The 26172-nt window shown below is 52.2% G+C and overlaps 1 pseudogene across 1 annotated transcript in view; it reads right to left on the bottom strand.

Moving 5' to 3' along the window:
* Positions 1-369: 369 nt before the first annotated feature.
* The window catches only part of LOC149443597 (semaphorin-4A-like), a 46976-nt pseudogene continuing 21173 nt past the window's right edge, over positions 370-26172 (bottom strand). Inside the window, exons 3-15 of the transcript XR_016306650.1 lie at positions 24098-24258; positions 23585-23644; positions 23395-23493; positions 23074-23185; positions 21289-21405; positions 20012-20143; positions 18409-18581; positions 14593-14743; positions 13494-13683; positions 8529-8650; positions 6315-6478; positions 4813-4925; positions 370-1987 (exon numbers count right to left, since the gene is read on the bottom strand). The product of XR_016306650.1 is annotated as a semaphorin-4A-like (transcript). The remainder of the gene's footprint in view (positions 1988-4812; positions 4926-6314; positions 6479-8528; positions 8651-13493; positions 13684-14592; positions 14744-18408; positions 18582-20011; positions 20144-21288; positions 21406-23073; positions 23186-23394; positions 23494-23584; positions 23645-24097; positions 24259-26172) is intronic.

Here is a 26172-nt window from a genome sequence, read left to right as displayed (position 1 = left end):
ACCAACAGGGTAGCCCCAAAGTGACCTATACTGTATCAGACGATCCTTTGTTCGAGGTTTAGGCGTGTCCCGGCAGCGCAGTCATGTGTGGAGTATGTTGCGGGTACCAGGACCTCCTCCTTTGTTTCGGTACCGGTTGGGGGGGGGACGGATGAACAGACCAATGACAGACCAGAATGAGACCCGACACACGTAGTACCAGAACCCCGACAGACGGTCATTTAAATCACTTTATAAATATTAAAAAACGAAAACAAAAAAAACCACGTATAGACTTGGCAGTGACTTCATGCACACATCGCCCCCTATAATACTGATACGGTACTGCGACGACAGGAGACAACTTCTTCCCACCCCTCCCCCCCCCCCCCCCCCCCTTAATCCACACACACCACAAGATATCACGGCAGCATACGATTGGACGGGCGTACGCATGTGACGTGCTGCATGGAGGGTGATGGGCGGGCACATATACACGGTCACATTTACACTTGAGTCTCACGTGTTCCACATGCACAGATCACGCCCATCACGTGGGCTGGAGGTTAGTAAACGTCTTTTGTGTGCTCGATGGCTGGGGGGGGCGGAGCTTGCTCTTACCACCCCCCACCTTAAAGGCTGGATCTGCCCAAAACTCTGGTTTGGGGTGACGGGACGCGCCTGGGTAGAAAGGTGGAGGGGGACTCACTGCTGACGGAAGCTGTCCCTCCTCACCATTGGAGCCAACAGCGATTTGGGGGGGCTTGTTCCAGATGCATAGAAAGAGGGGTTGAACATTCAAGAAATAAACCCCCCGATATGGTTTAGGGGCCCCCCAATGGTGAAATCCCCCGATTGGATTTCTGCGCTTGCCACCATCAAGCCAAGAGTCTCACTCAAGAAGTCGACCTCCTTGTGAGGAAAGCCGTCTCGGGAACTGAGGGGTCCATCCATGGTTTGGGTGCTGGATCCACCCAGCATAGTTTTTTTTGGGGGGCGTCATGGGGGACAATCCCAGACGCCCTTCTTTGTACACTCATCAATATGGAAAGTTCGGCAGTGAAAGCTGCGTTCAGGTCCTCGGATGATCATTATATACATTGGCGTTCACATTGTAGGGGAGGTCCCAGGACACCCCCCAGCAAGGTTGCTTTGGGCCTCCTGGAAGTTGACGGGCGAGGCTTCTTTTTTACAAGTCCTCTCTGATATTTCGGGGTTGAGGTTGGAGACCTTCCAATGTTTTTCACAAACCCCCAAAAAAGGAGCCACCAGAGACTCCCAACAGGGGCCACCATGGAATGTGCGGAGAGAGCAAACTGTTCTTGGGGTCCTTGAGGTAGCCCAAAGCAGGCAAGAGATGATCATGGTCCCACGACAAGTGCGGTCAACGAGGCTTAGACGTCCGAAGAGGCCGCGGCCGGCGTCCCACCGTTGGGCATCAGGTTCACGCTGTTGTTGTCCAAGTCCATTTTGCCGTCGGTCCCACCGATCGGCACGCAGCACGGTTGGCGAAGTTCCTGGCGTGCTTGTAGAAGCCGTTGAGCGGGGTGTTGTCCGACTGCTTGGAGGTGGACAGCTTCTCCGTTTCCGGCGTGCTGCAGCCCTGGATCTTCCGGTTGGCCTTGATCTTGTCCCATGCAGCTGTAGAGGAAGAGGACCACACAGGCGCACAGCGTGAGGACCAACAGCACCGTCACCGCCACAAAGGGTTTGTAGTAGTCGGGCTCATCGGTGCTGAAGGATATGCCGTTGTCCGAGTCGTCGCCTACCCCATTGGGGTCCTTGACCCAGTACTGGGCCACCTTGTACTTGAACCCGTTCTCGTTGGCCCAGCACTCGTATAGGCCCAAGGTGTCGCCCCTCACAATGACGATCAGGGTGTCCTTCGAGGTGACAATCTCCTTCCCGGCGGCTTGGAAAGGGATCTTCCAGCTGTAGGTGGCCAGTGAGGACATCTGAGGGCATTCTAGGTTCAGGATGCTGTTGTACTTCCTCGTGTAGTTTACGGCTGAAGAAACAAAAACATTTAGAACGTGAACCCCCCTGTCCATCAGCTGAGCCTGAACACCCCCCCACCCCCATCCATTGGCTGAGCCTGAACACCCCCCCACCCCCATCCATTGGCTGAGCCTGAACATCCCCCCACCCCCATCCATTGGCTGAGCCTGAACACCCCCCCACCCCCATCCATCGGCTGAGCCTGAACCCCCTATCCATCAGCTGAGCCTGAACACCACCCCCACCCCATCCATCAGCTGAGCCTGAACCCCCCGTCCATCAGCTGAGCCTGAACCCCCCATCCATCAGCTGAGCCTGAACCCCCCATCCATCAGCTGAGCCTGACCCCCCATCCATCAGCTGAGCCTGAACCCCCCGTCCATCAGCTGAGCCTGAACACCCCCCACCCCCATCCATCAGCTGAGCCTGAACATCCCCCACCCTGTCCTTTGGCTGAGCCTGAACCCCCCCCCATCAGCTGAGCTTGAACCAACCCCCATCCATCAGCTGAGCCCGAACATCCCCCCACCCTGTCCATTGGCTGAGCCTGAACCCCCCCATCGGCTGAGCCTGAACACCCTGTCCATCAGCTGAGCCTGAACACCCCCCCCACCCCCATCCATCAGCTGAGCCTGAACCCCCTGTCCATCAGCTGAGCCTGAACCCCTGTCCATCAGCTGAGCCTGAACACCCCCCACCCCCCACCCCCATCCATCAGCTGAGCCTGAACACCCCCCCACCCTGTCCATTGGCTGAGCCTGAACCCCCTGTCCAGCAGCTGAGCTTGAACCCCCTGTCATTCAGCTAAGCTTGAACCCCCATCCATTGGCTGAGTCTGAACCCAATCTCCCCCCAAGCACCTTCCCCCTTCGTTGGCTGGGCCTGAACCCAATCTCCCCCTAAGCACCCCCCCCCCTCTTCGGCTGAGCCTGAGCCTGAACCCCCATCGACGAGCTGAGCCTGAACCCCCATCCACCAGCTGAGACTGAACCCCACCCACCAGCTCAGCCTGAACCCCCACCCACCAGCTCAGCCTGAACCCCCACCCACCAGCTCAGCCTGAACCCCCACCCATGAGCTCAGCCTGAACCCCCACCCACCAGCTCAGCCTGAACCCCCACCCATGAGCTGAGCCTGAACCCCCACCCACCAGCTGAGCCTGAACCCCCATCCATAAGCTCAGCCTGAACCACCAGCTGAGCCTGAACCCCCACCCACGAGCTGAGCCTGAACCCCCACCCACGAGCTGAGCCTGAACCCCCACCCACGAGCTGAGCCTGAACCCCACCCACGAGCTGAGCCTGAACCCCCATCGCTGAGCCTCGGCAACTCATTGGTTGGTAACAATCAGACACATTTAATGGTGAAGGAACATCTTATCAATTGAAATTAAAGTGCATCACAGAGAGATGGGGAGGGACAGAAACAAATTGGCTGTTGTCGTCCCCCCCCCCTCCATAGGAGAATTCCCCTCACTTCCTTCAGTGCTGAAAAAGGTTGTCGCCAAGACAGGAAGTGAGGGAATATCTATGAGGACACAGGCCGGCACTGTGATGGAGGAATTGTGTATTTTATTCATTAGCTGACGTTTGGGGTGAGGGTATTATACCCCCCCCTTATAAATAATAGATTGGTGCTCTACTGCAACATTGTATGCGGGGGGGGGGGGGGGACGCCATCAGTCCTTGTATGCGGGGGGGGCGCCATCAGTCCTTGTATGTGGGGGGACGCCATCAGTCCTTGTATGCGGGGGGGGCGCCATCAGTCCTTGTATGCGGGGGGGGGGGCGCCGTCAGTCCTTGTATGCGAGGGGGAGGGGGGCGCCGTCAGTCCTTGTATGTGGGGGGCGCCGTCAGTCCTTGTATGCGCGGGGGGGGGCGCCGTCAGTCCTTGTATGCGGGGGGGGGGGCGCCGTCAGTCCTTGTATGTGTGGGGGAGGGGGGCGCCATCAGTCCTTGTATGTGGGGGGGGGGGCGCTGGGCGCCATCAGTCCTTGTATGTGGGGGAGGGTGCTATCAGTCCTTGCATGTGGGGGGGGGGTGCTGTGCGCTATCAGTCCTTGGATGTGTGGGGGGGGGCGCTATCAGTCCTTGGATGTGTGGGGGGGGGGGGCGCTATCAGTCCTTGGATGTGTGGGGGGGGCGCTATCAGTCCTTGGATGTGGGGGGGGGCGCTATCAGTCCTTGGATGTGTGGGGGGGGGGCGCTATCAGTCCTTGGATGTGGGAGGATGCTATCAGTCCTTGCATGTGGGGGGGGGGGGGGCTGGGCGCTATCAGTCCTTGTATGTGGGGGGGGGGGGGGGTGTTGCTGGGTGCTATCAGTCCTTGTATTGGGGGGGGGGGGGTGTATTAGTTTTGCCTGATTTTTCTTTCCCTTTTAGTTAATCTGCTGCTCCTGCCTGTATCTGCACTCTACCTGTCTTCTGGTGACAACACTCACTGGTATTCATCCTATGGAGAAGCAGCGTTGTCACCCCAAGCTGCTCTCCTGATTCGGACTACAAGCACCTCCCCCTCTCTATTACACAGATGGGGGGGGGGTTGCTTTGTATTTCACAAAAGACAGACGGGAAAGCTGAAACATTGTGATTTCAGTTCAGTCCCCGGAAGCGACATGCATTTCTGGCGGGATCAACAGGACTGGCCAGCTGCAATCTATTACATTTTATATATACTTCTGCTAAAAGGTTCGTTAAATCCCTGCAATGTACATCGATCTCCCCGAGGGGAAGTCGCACGTAAAGCCGCCATGTTGTCACCAGAAGACTGGGGTCACCATTGTGCACAACGAGATACGGCAGCAGAGCCCAGCTGAGCGCCGTCTATGAACTCACCTCGCAGCGGCGGGTTGTCGGCATCCTGGGCCGGCCGCGGTGCTCTGCCTTTTGGCGGGGGGCTCAAGCAGGTGGTATTGGGGTTGCCCGTCTCGATATCTTGTAGCCACTCACTGGAAGAAGGAAAAAAAAAAAAAAAGATGAGATTTCTCTGCTCTGCACTCAGTTCTACGACGACCAACAACCCAAATCGCTAAAATCTCACATAACAGGTAAAGTAGAAAAATATACATATCGGGGGGCTTAATGTATATCAGAGGCTCTTCTCTGTGTATCAGAAACATTTTATTTTGTTTTTTTAATTTAAATTCTTTTATTTTTAAAATTAAAATCCTTTTTTTCTTTTTTTTAATATTAAAAATCCTTCTTATTTTTATTTCAAACCCTTTTTTTTTTGGTTAATTCAAATTTTTTCTTTTTTTTACTAAAATCCTTTTTTTTCTTTTTTTTTATTAAAATATTTTTTTTATGAAGATCCTTTTTATTTCTTTTTTTTAATTAAATTCCTTTTTTCTAATTAAAATCCTTTTTTTTTTTTCTTCTTCAAATTAAAATCCTTGAGTGTATATATGTATGTATATATATATATATATATATATATATATATATATATATATATATATATATATATATATATATATATATATATATATATATTTTCAAACCCTTTTTTTTGTTAATTCAAATCCTTTTTTTTTTCTTTTTTTTTAATTAAAATCCTTTATTTCTTTTTTAATTAAATTCCTTTTTTTCTAATTAAATCCTTTATATATCTATATCTATATCTATACTCATTCAAATCCTTTTTTTTGTTAATTCAAATCCTTTTTTTTTTTTTTCTTTTTTTTATTAAAATCTTTTTTTATTAAAATCCTTTTTCTTTTTTTAATTAAATTCCTTTTTTTCTAATTAAAATCCTTTTTTTTTTTTTTTTCTTCAAATTAAAATCCTTTGAGTGTGTATATATATATTTATATTTATTCAAACCCTTTTTTTTTGTTAATTCAAATCCTTTTTTTTTCTTTTTTTTTTAATTAAAATCCTTTTGTTATTAAAATCTTTTTTTTATTAAATCCTTTATTTTTTTTTTAATTAAATTCCTTTTTTTCTAATTAAAATCCTTTATATATATCTATCTATCTCTATCTATATATATATATATATATACTCATTCAAATCCTTTTTTTTTTCTTTTTTACTTTTAATTAATTCAAATCCTTTTTTTTTTCCTTTTTTTTATTAAAATCCTTTTTCTTTTTTTTAATTAAATTCCTTTTTTTCTAATTAAAATCCTTTATATATATATATATATATACTCATTCAAATCCTTTTTTTTTTTTTTTTTTTTAAATTAAGATCCTTTTTTCTATTTTTTTTCTTAAATTAAAATCCTTTTTTCTTTTCTTTTTTTTCGTTTGACCCGCCGGTTGGCTACGTGGCGTGGTCCGGCGCAGGCCTCTCGGCTTTTTGGTTGCGTTCATTAGGGGCGGTGCTGTACTTACGCCGTGTTGGGATTGGTCGGAAGGCTCTGACATTGGTTGGCGTTCTTGTTCCAGGCGCAGTACGGGTCCCGGGACAGGATACACTCCAAGCAGCTCCTGTAGACGCTGCAGTTGGCAACGGGGACCTGGAGGATGCCGGCCGTCGTGCCCACGTACAGGATCCTCTGCAAGACGAGGGGAAAGTCACCAACATTGGACCGCATACACACAGATTTGGGGTTTCAATGGACCCACCCCCCTTCCCCCAACCTGCCCCCCCTCACCCCGGGTCCCCATTCTAGAAAGGAAATCAAATATTTGTTTTAAGTCACTTTGTGAACTTGCTTGTGGGTGGGAAGGGCTGTGTGGGGGGAGGGGTCTTCATAGGCTGACAACACCCAGCCACTTCCTCTCCATGGGCAGCAGCGTTGTCAGCCTGCAACAGGAAGTGCCGCCACAGGCAGGATCGCGACGAATAACAACTTTTCCCGCATAAGTCTTTTTTTTTTGTGAGTCTGCAGTCTGTATCCGGCCCGACACGATTCCGGCCCCCTGAGAGATGGATTTGGGGTTTCCATGTACCTCACTCACACTTTTATGGCATTAATTTGGGTCACTTCGGTGGGCAGGGCCGTCTTAATAGCATCATGGGCCCCTGGGCAAAGTAATGCACTGGGGGCCCCTACCAGCCTCCTGCCCCAGTTTACACTCCGACTCTCAAGAATGAAAGTATAAATTGTGTCGTTCCAACAACTATCGATTTATTAGGACTTTCAATAAAATTGACTTTAAATAATAAGAAAATATGGAACGGGGGGATCAGGAGGGAGCAGTGCGGGGGGAGTCAGGAGGGCGCGGGGCGGGGGGGAGTCAGGAGGGCGCGGGGGAGTCAGGAGGGAGCGGGGCGGGGGGAGTCAGGAGGGCACAGTATGGGGGGAGGAGTCAGGAGGGCACAGTGCGGGGATCAGGAGGACACAGTATGGGGGGAGGAGTCAGGAGGGCACAGTGCGGGGATCAGGAGGGAACAGTACGGGGGGGGGGGGGGAGTCAGGAGGGCACAGTGCGGGAGAGTCAGGAGGGCACAGTGCGGGAGAGTCAGGAGGGCACAGTGCGGGAGAGTCAGGCAGGCACAGTGCGCGGAGAGTCAGAAGGGCGCAGTACAGAGATCAGGAGGGCACAGTACGGGGGGAGGAGTCAGGAGGGCACAGTGCGGGGATCAGGAGGGCACAGTACGGGGGGGAGTCAGGAGGGCACAGTGCGGGGATCAGGAGGGCACAGTACGGGGATCAGGAGGGCACAGTACGGGGGGAGGAGTCAGGAGGGCACAGTACGGGGGGGAGTCAGGAGGGCACAGTATGGGGGGAAGGAGTCAGGAGGGCACAGTACAGGGATCAGGAGGGCACAGTACGGGGGGAGGAGTCAGGAGGGCACAAGACGGGGGGAGGAGTCAGGAGGGCACAGTACGGGGGGAGTCAGGAGAGTGCAGTACAGGGATCAGGAGGGCACAGTGCGGAGGGAGGAGTTGGGAGGGCACAGTGCGGGGATCTGGAAGGCACAGTATAGGGATCAGGAGGGCACAGTACAGGGGGAGGAGTTAGGAGGGCACAGTACGGGGGGAGGAGTCAGGAGGGCACAGTACGGGGGGAGGAGTCAGGAGGGCACAGTACGGGGGGAGGAGTCAGGAGGGCACAGTACGGGGGAGGAGTCAGGAGGGCACAGTACAGGTTCTGGGATGCTGCCAGAGCCTAGTAAATAGTGTGACTATCCCTGCACATCCGGGACAGTTGGCCAGTATGATGTAGGATTCTCATGGGGCCCGCGGGGCCCCGGACCTTAGGACATCCCTCTCCATGGGACATTCATCAATTCTCGGCCTTAATGGTCACCTGGAGGCTGGTGGGGTCCCGGCTCAGTGAGAACAAACTCTCCTGATGACCATTTTTCGGCAGATGCCAATGTGCACCAAGACCCCCAAGTCCCCTCCACCGACCCCCGAACCCGCAAGCTGATAATACGATCGTTCTCTGGAATCCGGGATCAGATTCTGGAGCATTTGGGTCATGTGATCTCACGGATAATGGATTACAATTTAGAAGGTTTTATTTTCGGCTTTTACTGGATCTTCTGCATACCAATCCCTCCCCCCCCCCCGGGTCACTCGCTGTGTTTCCAGACACCCAAAGCTCCTCCTGATTTGGCGCGAGCCGGAAGTCGCTCTTTTTTTGGGGGTCTCACCTTGTTTGGCACCATCAGAAGAGTCTCGATGGGATTCGGCTCTCGCAGCAATCTCAGCTCTTCGATGATATGCGACGTCGTGCCGTCCTTGTCAAGAACGACTTTGTGCAACGCGCCCGTACCTGCGAGATCCAAGAGGAACAATCAGGGACTGTCGGGGGGGGAGGGTGTATTTTTTTTTCTTTTGCATTAAAGGAAAAATAATAAAATACTTATGAACGATCGCAGTATTTGACCCCCTTGTTCTCTAACGTGCCTGCCGTCTCATTTACTTCTATGCTGTGAATAGCCCGGGGACCGTTACTTTGTTCAGCACACACACACTAACTCGCGATTGGCTGGATGTTGGCGCCAAGAGTACAAGTCCCTGCCCCACTCCTCTGCTGCTAGAACAGTGACCTGCTACCCCGCCGCTGAGGCTGTACCCCACTCCATGCCAGAGGCCTCCTCCTGACATTCCCCGAAGGAAAGAATGTCCCACAGCGAGGTGCTGTGCTTTACGGCTGGTACTTGGGCAAGTGCCACAAACACATCAAAATGACGTACTATACAGGGTCGCCTTGACAGCACATTGTCAATCATATTTAAGGGACGGTCTGCAGTAGTCGCATGTGAAAGCATCATGCAGCCATTAAAGTAAGCCATCTTTACCTAACAGTCTCCCCTCCACCCGGGGGGGTCATTAGTACTCACTAAGATTGGATCTCTGCGGTCACCTCCCCCCTTAGATACACCTCTCCCGTGATTCCCTGGGGGGGGGGGGTGGCTTCACTCAGGGAACTCTTGGCAAGGCCTTTTGCAACCATCCCTAGCCCCTCCCCACCTCAGTGAGGGTCAGGAAGTCTATAGCTGGTCCTTGAGGGTGCAGGTCCACCACTCCCCGGCCTCCAGCCCTGTCCGGGGCCTCCATTTGCTGTCTACATCTCCATAGATGTGAGGCGTTTGGCCCCCATGCCCAACTGCACTAGGGCTCCTCGCAACCCGGCCCCGACTCAGCCGAGACATCACTACAGGCAGGGCTGCTGTTAGAAACCACGGGGCCCCATACATCCAACCTGACAGGCCCCCCCCCCCAAAAAGACAGTTTACTATACTTCAGTTATAAATGAACACAGCGATGATCGGTACCAATCGCTCATTGTGTTCATTCAGGAAAGGAAGAGTCTGATAAATGTGACATATTGGACCCTTCCCCCCACTCTCCGTCCTGAAGGATCCGATTGTCCTAGTGCCTGCAGCTGCCGGTGGGAAGGAGAGGAGGGAAGATGGCGGCACTGTGGGGGCACACGTGGGGGGGGGGCCTGGGCAGCAGAGGGGAATCATGGGGTGCACAAGAAGGGTGATGAGGGGCAATTACTTGAACCGGTCCCCTGTACAGCTCTCTCTGCAGCAGTTGAAAGCCAGCGGGAGGGAGAGGAGAAGAATTCGGCTTTCAGCTGCTGCAGAGGGAGCCGTACAGGGGATCGGTTCCAGTAATAAGTGTGGGGGGGCTGCGGGTCGGGACTGGGGGGCAAGAGGAGAAGAAGAAGTTGGATTTCAGCTGCTGCAGAGGAAGCTATGCAAGGGACCAGTCCCAGTAATAAGTGTGTGGGGGCTGCGGGTCGGGACTGGGGGGCAGGAGGAGAAGTTGGCTTTCAGCTGCTGCAGAGAAAGCCATGCAAGGGACCGGTCCCAGTAATAAGTGAGGGGGGGTTGTAGGTTGGGACTGGGGGGCGGGAGGGAGAGAAGAAGAAGTCGGCTTTCAGCTGCTGCAGACGGAGCCATACAGGGGATCGCTTCCAGTAATAGGTGTGGAGGGGGCTGCAGATCGGGACTGGGGGGCAGGAAGGAGAGGAAAAGTCGGCTTTCAGCTGCTGCAGAGGGAGCCGTACAGGGGATCGGTTCCAGTAATAAGTGTGGGGGGGCTGCGGGTCGGGACTGGGGGGGTGGAGGGACTTCCGCTCTCTGCGGCCCCTCGGTCCCGTTCTGCAGTTCCTCGCACCCCACTCGCTGTGGGGATGGCCTCGGTGGCTGGGCAGGGGGGGCCCGAGGGAGGGCACCCGGCGGTGGTGTGGCCCGGACGGGATCGTCCCTCGGTCCGGTTCTGGACCACGATTTGCCATTTAGTGACCACAGTTCAATAACCAGACACTGTTCTGGCACAGAGCCACCTAGCGGCTGACTAGCTAACTGCACCTGCATACATTCTGATGATTAGCAGCAATAGCATCTTATAGTTGGCAAACAATTTTACCGCGTTAAACATTTGTAAAAATAAAGATTTTATGCCAACAAAAGTAAAAAATTATAGAACGTTCAACTTTCAAAATGAGAAAAGCAAAAAAAAATGAACCAAAAGCCATAGAGAGCATTGAATATTGCAATATCACGTTTGGCCAGTAGAGGGAAGCACTATAGTCATCGCTGCACTGCTCAATGCCACCAGCAGAGGGAGTAGCATACCAGCGACATCACAATAGCAGCCGCTCTTAGTCACAAATGGAAGCCGGGGGGCGGGCCGAGGGATCATTTCGTGTAATGAGCACCTGTCATGCAATGCGCGGTGCAGCTGCCCAACGCCTAGAAGCAGCACATTTCTGTGGCACCGTGACTACCCTCCTTGGCCATCATTAGAAACTGGACCCCCCCACACACACACACACACATCCTGCCCAGAAAAGAGACTTTAAATACCTTTTGGGTGCAGGCACGGGGATCCCACCAGCTGCGTCTCCCAGCAATTGAAAACCTCCCCAGGCCTCACCAATAGGGACTGAGGATGGAGAAGGGACTACCTAAACCATTTTTGGGATCTGCCCCCCCCCCCCCCAAAAAAAATAAAAATTGTAAATACTCCCCACTCAGGCCTCTGTTGCTGAACTGATGGGGCCCTGGAAGTTTCAGTTTTATCACTTGGAGCCTTGACCCCTGAGATTACTATGCATGTACCAAAGGGTATTTAAAGAGTCCCCTCTTTGCCCCCAGGCCCGTGATGGGGCCCAGTAGGGCTAGGATGTGGGGGAAGCAGGCGCCTGCCCCGAGTGCTGTGTTAAGGGGCGGTGCTGAGTTGGCTGCTCGTCCCACTCCTTACTGACAGCAGTGGCTGCAGTGTCACTCCTGTCAGAAGAAGCAGATTTCTCCTCCCTCCAGTCCGCATGGGATGGAAAAGAGCTGGCGCTGCTGGGGAAGGAGGGTAACTGTTTCCTTCTTCCTCCCTCCCCCTGTCATGTCACATGATTGGAGAGAGGTAGGAGACGCTGCCTTCATTTCAGCGAGTACCGATCTGTCAGTACAAGGGGGAAAGGGAGGGGGCAACAACTCAGAAGCAGGGGGACACCAGAGGAAAAGGGAGACTCTACTGGGGACACCAGAGGAAAAGGGGGACTCTACTGGGGACACCAGAGGAAAAGGGGGACTCTACTGGGGACATCAGAGGTAAAGGGGACTCTACTGGGGACAACTGAGGTAAAGGGGGACTCTACTGGGGACACCAGAGGAAAAGGGGGACTCTACTGGGGACACCAGAGGTAAAGGGGGACTCTACTGGGGACAACTGAGGTAAAGGGGGACTCTACTGGGGACACCAGAGGAAAAGGGAGACTCTACTGGGGACACCAGAGGAAAAGGGAGACTCTACTGGGGACACCAGAGGAAAAGGGGGACTCTACTGGGGACACCAGAGGAAAAGGGGGACTCTATTGGGGACACCAGAGGTAAAGGGGGACTCTACTGGGGACAACTGAGGAAAAGGGGGACTCTACTGGGGACAACTGAGGAAAAGGGGGACTCTACTGGGAACACCAGAGGAAAAGGGGGACTCTACTGGGGACACCAGAGGAAAAGGGGGACTCTACTGGGGACACCAGAGGAAAAGGGGGACTCTACTGGGGACACCAGAGGAAAAGGGGGACTCTACTGGGGACACCAGAGGAAAAGGGGGACTCTACTGGGACACCCGAGTAAAGGGGGACTCTACTGGGACACCCGAGTTAAAGGGGGACTCTACTGGGGACACCCGAGTTAAAGGGGGACTCTACTGGGGACACCCGAGTTAAAGGGGGACTCTACTGGGGACACCCGAGTTAAAGGGGGACTCTACTGCTATCCCCACAGCTATCTCCTCCTGTACCACCATCCCCTCCCTCCTAGATTGTAAGCTCCAAAGAGCAGGGCCCTCGATCCCCTCATGTTTTGCATTGTATTGTATTGTTCTGTCACATGTTCTGTCCCCCTTTGTAATGTACAGCGCTGAGAGAACTATCGGCGCTTTATAAATACTGTATAATAATAATAATACTGGGACACCCAAGGTAAAGGGAGACTCTACTGGGGACACCTAAGGTAAAGGGGGACTCTACTGGGACACCTGAGTAAAGGGGGACTCTACTGGGGATACCTGAGTAAAGGGGGACTCTATTGGGGATACCTGAGTAAAGGGGGACTCTACTGGGGACTCCACCTGATGAAAGGGGGGGGGCACCATTAGCCATCTTCGCTGATCTTGTCCTGGCACTGGGGCCCAGGCTGGCACAGAAGGGCCAGGTCTACCCCTCTATTGGCGGTCCTGGCTACCCCCAGTACTGGATGGGTTATTTTAGCTATGCCATTAGAGGGGTTATGTCTTTTGGACAGGAATGAATGGTCATGGAAATGCTGAGGAGGACCAGCAGAGGGCATCATAACCATTTGCTGCACTGGAATAAGGACCAATACAATACCACATGTGACCAGCAGATGGCAGCATCAAACACTGCAGGGTCACTGCAATACCCAGTGAGACCAGCAGAGGGCAGCAGGGCAGATATGAAAAAATCCCTGTAATGTCAGAGGACCAGAGGGGGCAGCATTGCAACAGTTTACTGTGTGTAATGTAATATGGTAGGTACTACTGCAATACCACACGTGACCAGAAGATGGAAGCATGTGTAGCACTATGCAACCAGCAGGGGGCAGCATTATAAACGTGAGAAAGCTCCGAGTGCTTACTTGTCCCCAGGAACATGACGGTGTAGTTGTCTCCGGATAGTGCAGGTACAGAATCTATGGCAATGCGGTTGTAGCTGACACTCTGTTGGATCAGCAGGGGGCGCTTGCTGTCGGGGAAAACCTTGTCGTCCATCAGGAAATGGTCTTTCATGAAATTGAGGTCCGTGTCCGAGAATTTCCCCGACGAACACTGAAAAGGGATAGGGAAAGGTTGTCATATAACTGCGAAAACAGTGCGACACCGCCACCTTGGGGTTGCCTACGACACCGCCGCCTTGGGGGTTGCCTGCGACACCGCCGCCTTGGGGTTGCCTGCGACACCGCCGCCTTGGGGTTGCCTGCGACACCGCCGCCTTGGGGTTGCCTGCGACACCGCCGCCTTGGGGTTGCCTGCGACACCGCCGCCTTGGGGTTGCCTGCGACACCGCCGCCTTGGGGTTGCCTGCGACACCGCCGCCTTGGGGTTGCCTACGACACTGCCGCTTTGGGGTTGCCTACGACACCGCCACCTTGGGATTGCCTACGACACCGCCATCTTGGGATTGCCTACGACACCGCCATCTTGGGATTGCCTACGACACCGCCATCTTGGGGCTGCCTAAAACAGTGCGACGCCACCTTGGGGTTTCCTACGACACCGCCACCTTGGGGTTTCCTACGACGCCGCCACCTTGGGGTTGCCTACGACGACGCCACCTTGGGATTGCCTACGACGACGCCACCTTGGGATTGCCTACGACACCGCCACCTTGGGATTGCCTACGACACCGCCATCTTGGGGTTGCCTAAAACAGTGCGACGCCGCCACCTTGGGGTTGCCTACGACGACGCCACCTTGGGGTTGCCTACGACGACGCCACCTTGGGGTTGCCTACGACGACGCCACCTTGGGGTTGCCTACGACGACGCCACCTTGGGGTTGCCTACGACACCGCCACCTTGGGGTTGCCTAAAACAGTGCGACACTGCCACCGTGTGGCTGCTTAGGGTACTAGAGCCTAGAAACACCAATGCAGTCGCTAGGTAATCTGGTGGTGTGGTGGTGGCTCGGTGGTGGCGGCGGCTCGGTGGTGGCGCGGTGGTGGTGCGATGTACTCACACTGCCCGGACGAGGGTTGGACACGGGTCCCGTGTATCTGGTCCACTTCGAGCTCTCTTTGTTTTGTTCCTTGTAGTTGCCGTTGAAAGCCGCCTCGATGTCTGCGAGCTTGAAGGAGCAAATGGCGGAACTGTTGGAGCCGCCCGACTGCCTGTGGGGACGAAAGGAGAGGGTCACATGACTTTGCAGCCTATAGAAAGCTCCTAAAAACCTGGGGGTGGAGCAAAAAAAAGGATTGAATAACAACACTGGCCGAACAGCTAAATACCCCGGAGACTCCCCGTGTGGTCTGCCACACCAAGGGGTGCAAATCTGCTGCTGAGTACCATAAGGAGGGCGACAACACTCATCCCTGGTTGTTCTTGGCCACAGCTCCACCCCTTCTTGGCCACAGCTCCACCCCTTTTTGGCCACAGCTCCACCCCTTTTTATTCTTGGTCACTCCCCCCCAATGACTGTTCTTGGTCACTGTCCCATGTCTCTGCTTGTTCTTGCCACTGCTCCACCCCTTCTTGTTCTTGTCCTCTGCTCCATCCCTTCTTCATCCTGGCCACAGCTCCACCCCTTATTATTCTTGTCCTCTGCTCCATCCCTTCTTCATCCTGGCCTCTGCTCCACCCTTATTATTCTTGGCCACTGCTCCACCCCTCTGCTTGTTCTTAGCCACCGCTCCACCCCAGCTTCGTCTTGGCCTCCGCTCCACCCCAGCTTCGTCTTGGCCTCCGCTCCACCCCAGCTTCGTCTTGGCCTCCGCTCCACCCCAGCTTCGTCTTGGCCTCCGCTCCACCCCAGCTTCGTCTTGACCTCCGCTCCACCCCAGCTTCGTCTTGACCTCCGCTCCACCCCATCTTCGTCTTGACCTCCGCTCCACCCCATCTTCGTCTTGCCCTCCGCTCCACCGTTTCTTCGTTTTACCCTCCGCTCCACCCCATCTTCGTCTTGCCCTCCGCTCCACCCCTTCTTCGTTTTACCCTCCGCTCCACCCCATCTTCGTCTTGGCCTCCGCTCCACCGTTTCTTCATTTTACCCTCCACCCCTTCTTCGTCTTGGCCTCCGCTCCACCCCAGCTTCGTCTTGACCTCCGCTCCACCCCAGCTTCGTCTTGACCTCCGCTCCACCCCATCTTCATTTTACCCTCCGCTCCACCCCTTCTTCGTCTTGGCCTCCGCTCCACCCCTTCTTCGTCTTGGCCTCCGCTCCACCCCAGCTTCGTCTTGACCTCCGCTCCACCCCAGCTTCGTCTTGACCTCCGCTCCACCCCAGCTTCGTCTTGACCTCCGCTCCACCCCAGCTTCGTCTTGACCTCCGCTCCACCCCAGCTTCGTCTTGACCTCCGCTCCACCCCAGCTTCGTCTTGACCGCCGCTCCACCCCATCTTCGTCTTGCCCTCCGCTCCACCCCATCTTCGTCTTGGCCTCCGCTCCACCCCAGCTTCGTCTTGACCTCCGCTCCACCCCAGTTTCGTCTTGCCCTCCGCTCCACCCCAGCTTCGTCTTGGCCTCCGCTCCACCCCAGCTTCGTCTTGGCCTCCGCTCCACCCAATCTTCGTCTTGGCCTCCGCTCCACCCAATCTTCGTCTTGGCCTCCGCTCCACCCCAGCTTCGTCTTGGCCTCCGCTCCACCCCAGCTTCGTCTTGCCCTCCGCTCCACCCCAGCTTCGTCTTGACCTCCGCTCCACCCCAGCTTCGTCTTGACCTCCGCTCCACCCCAGCTTCGTCTTGACCTCCGCTCCACCCCAGCTTCGTCTTGACCTCCGCTCCACCCCAGCTTCGTCTTGACCTCCGCTCCACCCCAGCTTCGTCTTGACCTCCGCTCCACCCCAGCTTCGTCTTGACCTCCGCTCCACCCAATCTTCGTCTTGACCTCCGCTCCACCCCAGCTTCGTCTTGCCCTCCGCTCCACCCCAGCTTCGTCTTGCCCTCCGCTCCACCCCAGCTTCGTCTTGCCCTCCGCTCCGCCATGTTCCCCTTATGAAGTTCTTGGCAGCTGACACCTTCCCTCCTGTTTGATCTTGTTGACCGTTCTGCAACCTCCCTTTTTCTTAGCCACTGCTCCACCCCTCTGCTTGGTCTGGGTCACGGTTTCCCCTCCCCCACTTGTTTTGGCTGCTGTTCTGCCCCCTTGCATGTTTTTGCTACTCAAGTTGCTTTCTGTCCAACCCATCTATTTACAGAACAGACAGTGACACAGCAAGCCTGATTTCTGCTTTCAGCTAGTGAGAGGAAAATGAACATAAAAGCTGAAGGGATGATTGCAGAAGACTATATTGTCTGATTGGAAAAAAAAAAAGATATTTCGGGGATCACATAAGTGAGCTAAAGAGAGATTTATTTATTTGTAACATTTATTTTTTTGGGTTTCTTGTCCCCTTCTGTCAGCGCAGGCTCTTGGAGTGTCCATAATGGCTACATGCTTCTCTGCCACAGTGGGGGAAATGTCTCCCCTTCCTGGCCGTCCCGCCACCCTCTGCTGACTGATATCGGACATCTTGTTCTTGACGAATGGCGCCTGATGTTACCCGTCCCCACAAATCATCATCGATCCGAATACAGAGAAACAAATCCTTCCCGTCCTGATAGAATCGACTTCTTCCCATGGATTCCTGGACAGCACATTGACTGCATGAAATATACGGCCCCCCCTCCCCCCCCCCGGGCTCCACCGGTGTAATCATTGATCTGATAATGTATGGGAGAGCGAGCCGAACACGGAATATAGATCGTCATTACCGAACAATTATATATCCTGAATGTGAAGGAAACATTCAATCCTCATCACAACCAACCCCATACACAGGATCAACCAGATACCACATCCGGGAGCAGCAGGGGGCGCTCTACACACTACTTATCATCATGAATTCATTCCACAATAAGATATATTATACAGGAGTGACATCACCGCCCTCCAGATATAAGATATATTATACAGAGTGACATCACCGCCCTCCAGATATAAGATATATTATACAGGAGTGACATCACCGCCCTCCAGATATAAGATATATTATACAGGAGTGACATCACCGCCCTCCAGATATAAGATATATTATACAGAGTGACATCACCGCCCTCCAGATATAAGATATATATACAGGAGTGACATCACCGCCCTCCAGATATAAGATATATTATACAGAGTGACATCACCGCCCTCCAGATATAAGATATATTTTACAGGAGTGACATCACCGCCCTCCGGATATAAGATAATATTATACAGAGTGACATCACCGCCCTCCGGATATAAGATATATTATACAGAGTGACATCACCGCCCTCCAGATATAAGATATATTATACAGAGTGACATCACCGCCCTCCGGATATAAGATATATTATACAGGAGTGACATCACAGCCCTCCAGATATAAGATATATTATACAGAGTGACATCACCGCCCTCCGGATATAAGATATATTATACAGAGTGACATCACCGCCCTCCGGATATAAGATATATTATACAGAGTGACATCACCACCCTCCAGATATAAGATATATTATACAGGAGTGACATCACCGCCCCCAGATATAAGATATATTATACAGAGTGACATCACCGCCCTCCAGATATAAGATATATTATACAGAGTGACATCACCGCCCTCCGGATATAGAATATATTATACAGAGTGACATCACCGCCCTCCAGATATAAGAATATATTATACAGGAGTGACATCACCGCCCTCCAGATATAAGATATATTATACAGAGTGACATCACCGCCCTCCAGATATAAGATATATTATACAGAGTGACATCACCACCTCCAGATATAAGATATCGATAAAGATCGATCTCCAGTACTCACCATTGCGAGCTGAAGACCCCATAGAAGATGCTGTCTTGGGGGTTCTCGGGGTTCAGTAGCGCTACGTGATGCATGACGTTGAAGGGGAAGTTGTTGGTGTTGGAGCAGACCAGTTGGGCTTTCAGGAAGGTGGTCCATTTCTTCTGTAGGACTTTATCTCCCCGACGTCATTCCTGGGTTATTGCCGAGATAGTAATTAGTCAAACATTACAATACACAGACCCTCCCACTACCGTTATCCGGTCTCCTGCCCTCCTTTCCATACCCGGTCTCCCGCCCGCCCTCCTCCATACCCGGTCTCCCGCCCTCCTCCTCCATACCCGGTCTCCCGCCCCTCTTCCTCCATACCCGATCTCCCGCACTCCTCCTCCATACCCGGTCTCCTGCCCTCCTCCTCCATACCCGGCCTCCTGCACTCCTCCTCCATTCCCGGCCTCCTGCACTCCTCCTCCATTCCCGGCCTCCTGCACTCCTTCTCCATACCCGGTCTCCTGCCCTCTTCCTCCATACCCGGTCTCTGCCCTCCTCCTCCATACCGGTCTCCCGCCCTCCTCCTCCATACCGGTCTCCTCCCTCCTCCTCCATATCTGGTCTCCCCGCCCTCCTCCTCCATATCTGGTCTCCTCCCTTCTCCTCCATATCTGGTCTCCTCCCTCCTCCTCCATATCTGGTCTCCTCCCCTCCTCCTCCATACCTGGTCTCTCCCCTCCTCCTCCATATCTGGTCTCCCGCCCTCCTCCTCCATATCTGGTCTCCCCCCCTCCTCCTCCATATCTGGTCTCCCGCCCTCCTCCTCCATACCCGGTCTCCTCCCCTCCTCCTCCATACCCGGTCCCCTGCCCTCCTCCTCCATACCCGGTCTCCCGCCTCCTCCTCCATACCCGGTCTCCCGCCCTCCTCCTCCATACCCGGTCTCCCGCCCTCCTCCTCCATACCCGGTCTCCCCCTCTCCTCCATATCTGGTCTCCCCCTCCTCCTCCATATCTGGTCTCCCCCCCTCCTCCTCCATATCCGGTCTCCTCCCCTCCTCCTCCATACCGGTCTCCTCCCCTCCCTCCTCCATATCGGTCTCCTCCCCTCCTCCTCCATATCTGGTCTCCCTCCCTCCTCCTCCATATCTGGTCTCCCGCCCTCCTCCTCCATATCTGGTCTCCCCCCTCCTCCTCCATATCTGGTCTCCTCCCCTCCTTCCTCCATATCTGGTCTCCTCCCCTCCTCCTCCCATATCTGGTCTCCCGCCCTCCTCCTCCATATCTGTCTCCTCCCCTCCTCCTCCATATCTGGTCTCCTCCCCTCCCTCCTCCATACCGGTCTCCCGCCCTCCTCCTCCATACCCGGTCTCCCACCCTCCTCCTCCATACTGGTCTCCAGTCTTCCCCATCAAGTCTCTAGAGCTGGAGGTTTTCTAGGATTCTGACTGGACTGGTGTCATGGCCCCCTAGCACCATAAGCTCGGAAATTGCTGGATCTCAGCCAGAAATTCTAGCTTTTCACTTGTTTTCCCGGCTCACATCCATCAGCTAGTGAACATCCAATCTGACCAGACGGGATTGTTCGATTATCATCTCGTTCAGTGTGTGTGTGGGGGGGGGGGGGGGGTCACCTTGCACACTCGGGCCACGCGGGGAACCGTCAGCTTGTCGAAGAAGTCAAAACTCTTTGCCCGTTTCATCAAAGAAGAAGTAGACTTTCCCATCAGAGGGGATGTAAAAGGATCCGGCAAAGGAGGTGTCGGCTGTGGGAAGAGAACGCACGTCAGGAACCCCAATATGGGAACTGAAAGACGTGAATGGAGGGGGGGTTCCGGAGGAAGCGACTTGGCAGTGAATGACCGCTGAGCGGCTCCTCTCTACTGACCATCAACATAAAGGGGCCCTTCTCTACTGACCATCAACATAAGGGGGCCCTTCTCTACTGACCATCAATATAAGGGGGTCCTTCTCTACTGACCATCAACATAAAGGGGCCCTTCTCTACTGACCATCAACATAAGGGGGCCCTTCTCTACTGACCATCAACATAAGGGGGCCCGTCCCTACTGACATCAACATAAGGGGGCCCTTCCTGGTCCATCAATATCAGGGGGCCCTTCCTGGTCCATCAATATCAGGGGGCCCTTCCTTGTCCATCAATATCAGGGGGCCCTTCCTTATCCATCAATATCAGGGGGCCCTTACTTATCAATATAAGGGGGCCCTTTTTTACCAACCATCATTCTAAAGGGGCCCTTCCCTACTGACCATCAACATAACGGGGCCCTTCTCTACTGACCATCAATATAAAAGGGCCCAATTTTACCAACCATCAATCTAAAGGGGCCCTTTCCTACTGACCATCAATATAAGGAGACCCTTCTCTACTGACCATCAATTTAAGGGGCCCTTCTCTACTGACAGTCAATATAAGGGGGCCCTTCTCCACTGACAGTCAATATAAGGGGGCCCTTCTCTACTGACAGTCAATATAAGGGGGCCCTTCTCTACTGACCATCAATATAAGGGGCCCTTCTCTACTGACCATCTATATAAGGGGGCCCTTCTCTACTGACCATCAATTTAAGGGGGCCCTTCTCTACTGACCATCAATATAAGGGGGCCCTTCTCTACTGACCATCAATATAAGGGGGCCCTTCTCTACTGACCATCAATATAAGGGGGCCCTTCTCTACTGACCCTCAATATTAGGGGGCCGTTCTCTACTGACCGTCAATATTAGGGGGCCGTTCTCTACTGACCATCAATATAAGGGGGCCCTTTTTCAGAAAACATTTCGTTGTACGGAGCACACATGCCCAGTGTACTGTTTATGATGGAGATTTTTTCAGGGTTCCTCCATGTGAAAGAGGAGAAAAGAGATTCTCATGTAGAAGAGGAAACTTACAGTGCAGCCACCCCAGAGAGGCGTCCGTCTTTAGTGACGTTCGGCTGCCCAGCGTCCGGTAGATGATGGGCTCATTCCCTATGAAATTATTCATCGTCCCCGTGTACAGCTCACCATCTACAGAGAGAGGAAACAGAGGAGAGGAGAAGAAGGGAGACGGAGAGGAGAAGAGAAGAGGAAGAGAAGAGGAAAAGGAGGAGGAAGAAGGAGAGAAAGAGGAAGAGAAGGGGAAGAGAAAAATAGAGGAAAAGAAAAGGAGGGAAGACGGGGAGAAGAGAAGGAGGAGAAGAGAATAGGAAGAGAAGAACAAGGGAGAGAAGAGAGGGGGAGAAGAGAGGGGGAGAAGAGAGGGGGAGAAGAGAGGGGGAGAAGAGAGGGAGAGAAGAGAGGAAAGGAAGAGAAAGAGAAGGGGAAGAGGAGAGAAGACAGGGAGGAGGAGAAGAAGAGGTAGAGTAGAGGAAGAGAAGAGAATAAGAAGAGAAGAAGAAGAGAGAGAGAGCAGAGAGGGAAAGAATAGAGAAAAAAAAGAGGAAGAGAAGGGGACCAGGAAGAGAAGCGGGAGAAAAGAGGGGGAGAAGGAGGAGGAGAAGAGGTAGAGTAGAGGAAGAGAAGAGAATAGGAAGAGAAGAACCAGAGGGAGTCAAGAGGGAGAGGAGAGAGAAAGAGGAATGAGAGAGAGAGAAAGAGGAGAGAGAAAGGGAAGAGGAAGAGAAGGGGAAGAGGAAGAGAAGGGGAAGAGGAAGAGAAGGGGAAGAGGAAGAGAAGGGGAAGAGAAGAGGAAGAGAAGGGGAAGAGAAGAGGAAGAGAAAGGGACAGAAGAGGAAGAGAAGGGGAAGAGGAAGAGAAGGGGAAGAGGAAGAGAAGGGGAAGAGGAAGAGAAGGGAAAGAGGAGAGAAGTGGGAGAAAAGAGGGAGAGAAGAATAGGAGAGTTGAGGAAGAGAAAAGGGAGCGAGAGGAGGAGGGGAAGAACAGGAGAGAAGAGGAAGAGAGGAGGAAAGTGATAGAAGAGAGCAAAAGAGAGAAGAGAAAGAGGAGGTGGAGGGAGATGGGGAGGAGAAAAGGAGAGAAGAGAAAAAGGAAGAGGAAGAAAAGAGGAAGATGGAAAGGAAGAGAAATAGGAAAGTGATAGAAGAGTTGTCAGTATATTTAGTGAATTATTTCACATGGTTCTTATTTTGGTTCAATGTATTTATTAAAAAGAAAAATGGAGAAATAAATTGATCCTGACAGAACCAATGAGATTTCATCTGTGATCTCTGACAAAATAAAACAAGGAATCTGATAGGACAGAGAAGTCTTGTATCGTTAGGAGAGGTTTCTGCTTTTCTGGACACAACTTAGAAGCTGAAAATGATTCTTCTGCAGTTTTTTAGCGGGAGACGGAGCGACACTGTTCATAGCCTGAGCTCAGCCAGGCAACCATGACCTCCAGAGGAACACGGGACACTGCGGCCCAGGCTGAGCTCCTCCTGCCTCTTGCCGCAGCTCCTCCTGCCTCTTGCATGAAGCTCATCACATGCTCCAATTGCAGGCCATCGTTCAGAAGTCCACAGCTACAGCCAGCTAGATGTACGAAGGCACGGGGCTTAGACCTGGCTGTTCTCTTACCCTTGCCGAATTTCTGGCCTGCTGAGATGATGGTGGCTTCTTCTGAGGAACATCACTTTTGGGTTCTGGGGGTTAGGACCCGGGTTTTTCTCTGGTTTCTGCTCTCTAACAGTCGCCGGGCATACAGATTGGACTTCACATTACTTGTAAACCTTCGGAGTTCTGGGTTGTACTCACCCACGATGATCTCGGTGTGTTTGTGCTGAGGATCGAAGGGCGACTGTCCTCGTCCATCCAGATTCAGAGTCTCGTTCTTCTGGTTGGTGGACAAGGTGAAGGTGTCCAAATTCTAACACAAAATTCAAGACCACAGACAATGTTTTAGTTGTGGGTCTGCACCCCCACACCCGCCCCGTCATGAGGTATCCCCACCCAGGACCACCATAACTTCAGAGGAGCTCAGGCCTGGACCGGGCAACTCTGGCATTTGTTGGAACCAATCGGCGGCTGATTCTGAAGCCTAGGTGGTTCTAGATATTTGCTATGGAATCTACTCACCACGTAGGTGCAGGTGGGGCTGAAGGCGTTCGTCCCGCAGATGTAGAGGTGCGTGTCATTGACGGGCTGCAGGACGCGGATGAAGTTATGACATTCGGCCTGCGGGAGGCGCACAAGGGGAACATGATGAGTAAATGAGGACGTATGGTGGTGGCAAGGAGTACAGGGCAGGGGTGGGGGAGGGGGTTACCTCTTTTCGGGCCTTGTTCCGGCAGCTTGCAATCTGCTCTGTTTGGGATGGCCAGGAAACCTGAGAAGAAAAGGGAAACAGTCACTGGGGACATCACATTGAGCCCAGGGGCGGACTGACCATTTGGAAACTTGGGCACTGCCCGAGGGCCTGGGGTCAGTAGGGGGCCCCATGAGATGCCCCTGGCACCTTTTTCATAGGCTTTTTTGAGTTTGGGCAAGGACACAGGGGCCCCATGATCCTCTATTGCCCGGGGGCCCCATGAGTTGTCAGTACACCCCTGATTGAGCCCCCTCACTTCCTGGCTGGGGGACTTCCGGCATCATCTAGTCCTTTCCTCCCTGGCCTGACTTTCCCTGAGCCCACCCCTTCCATTCATTGGATTTCAGTTCCTTCAATCGTGGAGGTTTAGCCTCACATGTGGGAAAGAGGATTGTAGGTCTTGGCTGCTTGGGGGGATTATACCGGAGCGGAGGAGGGGGACAGCAAGGGGGGAGGTTGGGTGAAGCTTACCTCTCGGAGAAGCTGCAGATTCCCGGAGTCCCGAATACTCAGCTTCAAGATGTGTTCCCTGGCGCCAACATAGACCGTCTCCTTGTTCTCCACCAGAAGGAGCTGATCGTAATTCTGGACACCGAGCCGACTGAAGGAACTCACCGATCTGGCCGGATCACCTGGAGAAGACACCGGAAATATCAGTGATGTCACTCTGTATAATATATCTTATATCCGGAGGGCGGTGATGTCACTCTGTATAATATATCTTATATCTGGAGGGCGGTGATGTCACTCTGTATAATATATCTTATATCTGGAGAGCGGTGATGTCACTCTGTATAATATATCTTATATCTGGAGGGCGGTGATGTCACTCTGTATAATATATCTTATATCCGGGGGGCGGTGATGTCACTCTGTATAATATATCTTATATCTGGAGGGCGGTGATGTCACTCCTGTATAATATATCTTATATCTGGAGGGCGGTGATGTCACTCCTGTATAATATATCTTATATCCGGGGGGCGGTGATGTCACTCTGTATAATATATCTTATATCCGGGGGGCGGTGATGTCACTCTGTATAATATATCTTATATCTGGAGGGCGGTGATGTCACTCTGTATAATATATCTTATATCCGGGGGGCGGTGATGTCACTCTGTATAATATATCTTATATCTGGAGGGCGGTGATGTCACTCCTGTATAATATATCTTATATCCGGGGGGCGGTGATGTCACTCTGTATAATATATCTTATATCTGGAGGGCGGTGATGTCACTCTGTATAATATATCTTATATCCGGGGGGCGGTGATGTCACTCTGTATAATATATCTTATATCTGGAGGGCGGTGATGTCACTCCTGTATAATATATCTTATATCCGGAGGGTGGTGATGTCACTCTGTATAATATATCTTATATCTGGAGGGCGGTGATGTCACTCTGTATAATATATCTTATATCCGGGGGGCGGTGATGTCACTCTGTATAATATATCTTATATCTGGAGGGCGGTGATGTCACTCCTGTATAATATATCTTATATCTGGAGGGCGGTGATGTCACTCCTGTATAATATATCTTATATCTGGAGGGCGGTGATGTCACTCTGTATAATATATCTTATATCTGGAGGGCGGTGATGTCACTCTGTATAATATATCTGGAGGGTGGTGATGTCACTCTGTATAATATATCTTATATCTGGAGGGCGGTGATGTCACTCTGTATAATATATCTTATATCTGGAGGGCGGTGATGTCACTCCTGTATAATATATCTTATATCCGGGGGGCGGTGATGTCACTCTGTATAATATATCTTATATCCGGGGGGCGGTGATGTCACTCTGTATAATATATCTTATATCCGGAGGGCGGTGATGTCACTCTGTATAATATATCTTATATCCGGGGGGCGGTGATGTCACTCTGTATAATATATCTTATATCTGGAGGGCGGTGATGTCACTCCTGTATAATATATCTTATATCCGGGGGGCGGTGATGTCACTCTGTATAATATATCTTATATCTGGAGGGCGGTGATGTCACTCTGTATAATATATCTTATATCCGGGGGGCGGTGATGTCACTCCTGTATAATATATCTTATATCTGGAGGGCGGTGATGTCACTCCTGTATAATATATCTTATATCTGGAGGGCGGTGATGTCACTCCTGTATAATATATCTTATATCTGGAGGGCGGTGATGTCACTCCTGTATAATATATCTTATATCTGGAGGGCGGTGATGTCACTCCTGTATAATATATCTTATATCTGGAGGGCGGTGATGTCACTCCTGTATAATATATCTTATATCTGGAGGGCGGTGATGTCACTCCTGTATAATATATCTTATATCTGGAGGGCGGTGATGTCACTCCTGTATAATATATCTTATATCCGGAGGGTGGTGATGTCACTCTGTATAATATATCTTATATCTGGAGGGCGGTGATGTCACTCTGTATAATATATCTTATATCCGGGGGGCGGTGATGTCACTCTGTATAATATATCTTATATCTGGAGGGCGGTGATGTCACTCCTGTATAATATATCTTATATCTGG

This window comes from Staurois parvus, unplaced genomic scaffold, assembly GCF_062004578.1.
Source record: "Staurois parvus isolate SC_StPar_1 unplaced genomic scaffold, SC_StPar_1.0 ptg000844l, whole genome shotgun sequence".
Taxonomy (NCBI): domain Eukaryota; kingdom Metazoa; phylum Chordata; class Amphibia; order Anura; family Ranidae; genus Staurois; species Staurois parvus.
Note: the sequence above shows the minus strand (reverse complement) of the source record. Positions and strands in the feature narration are given on the sequence as shown.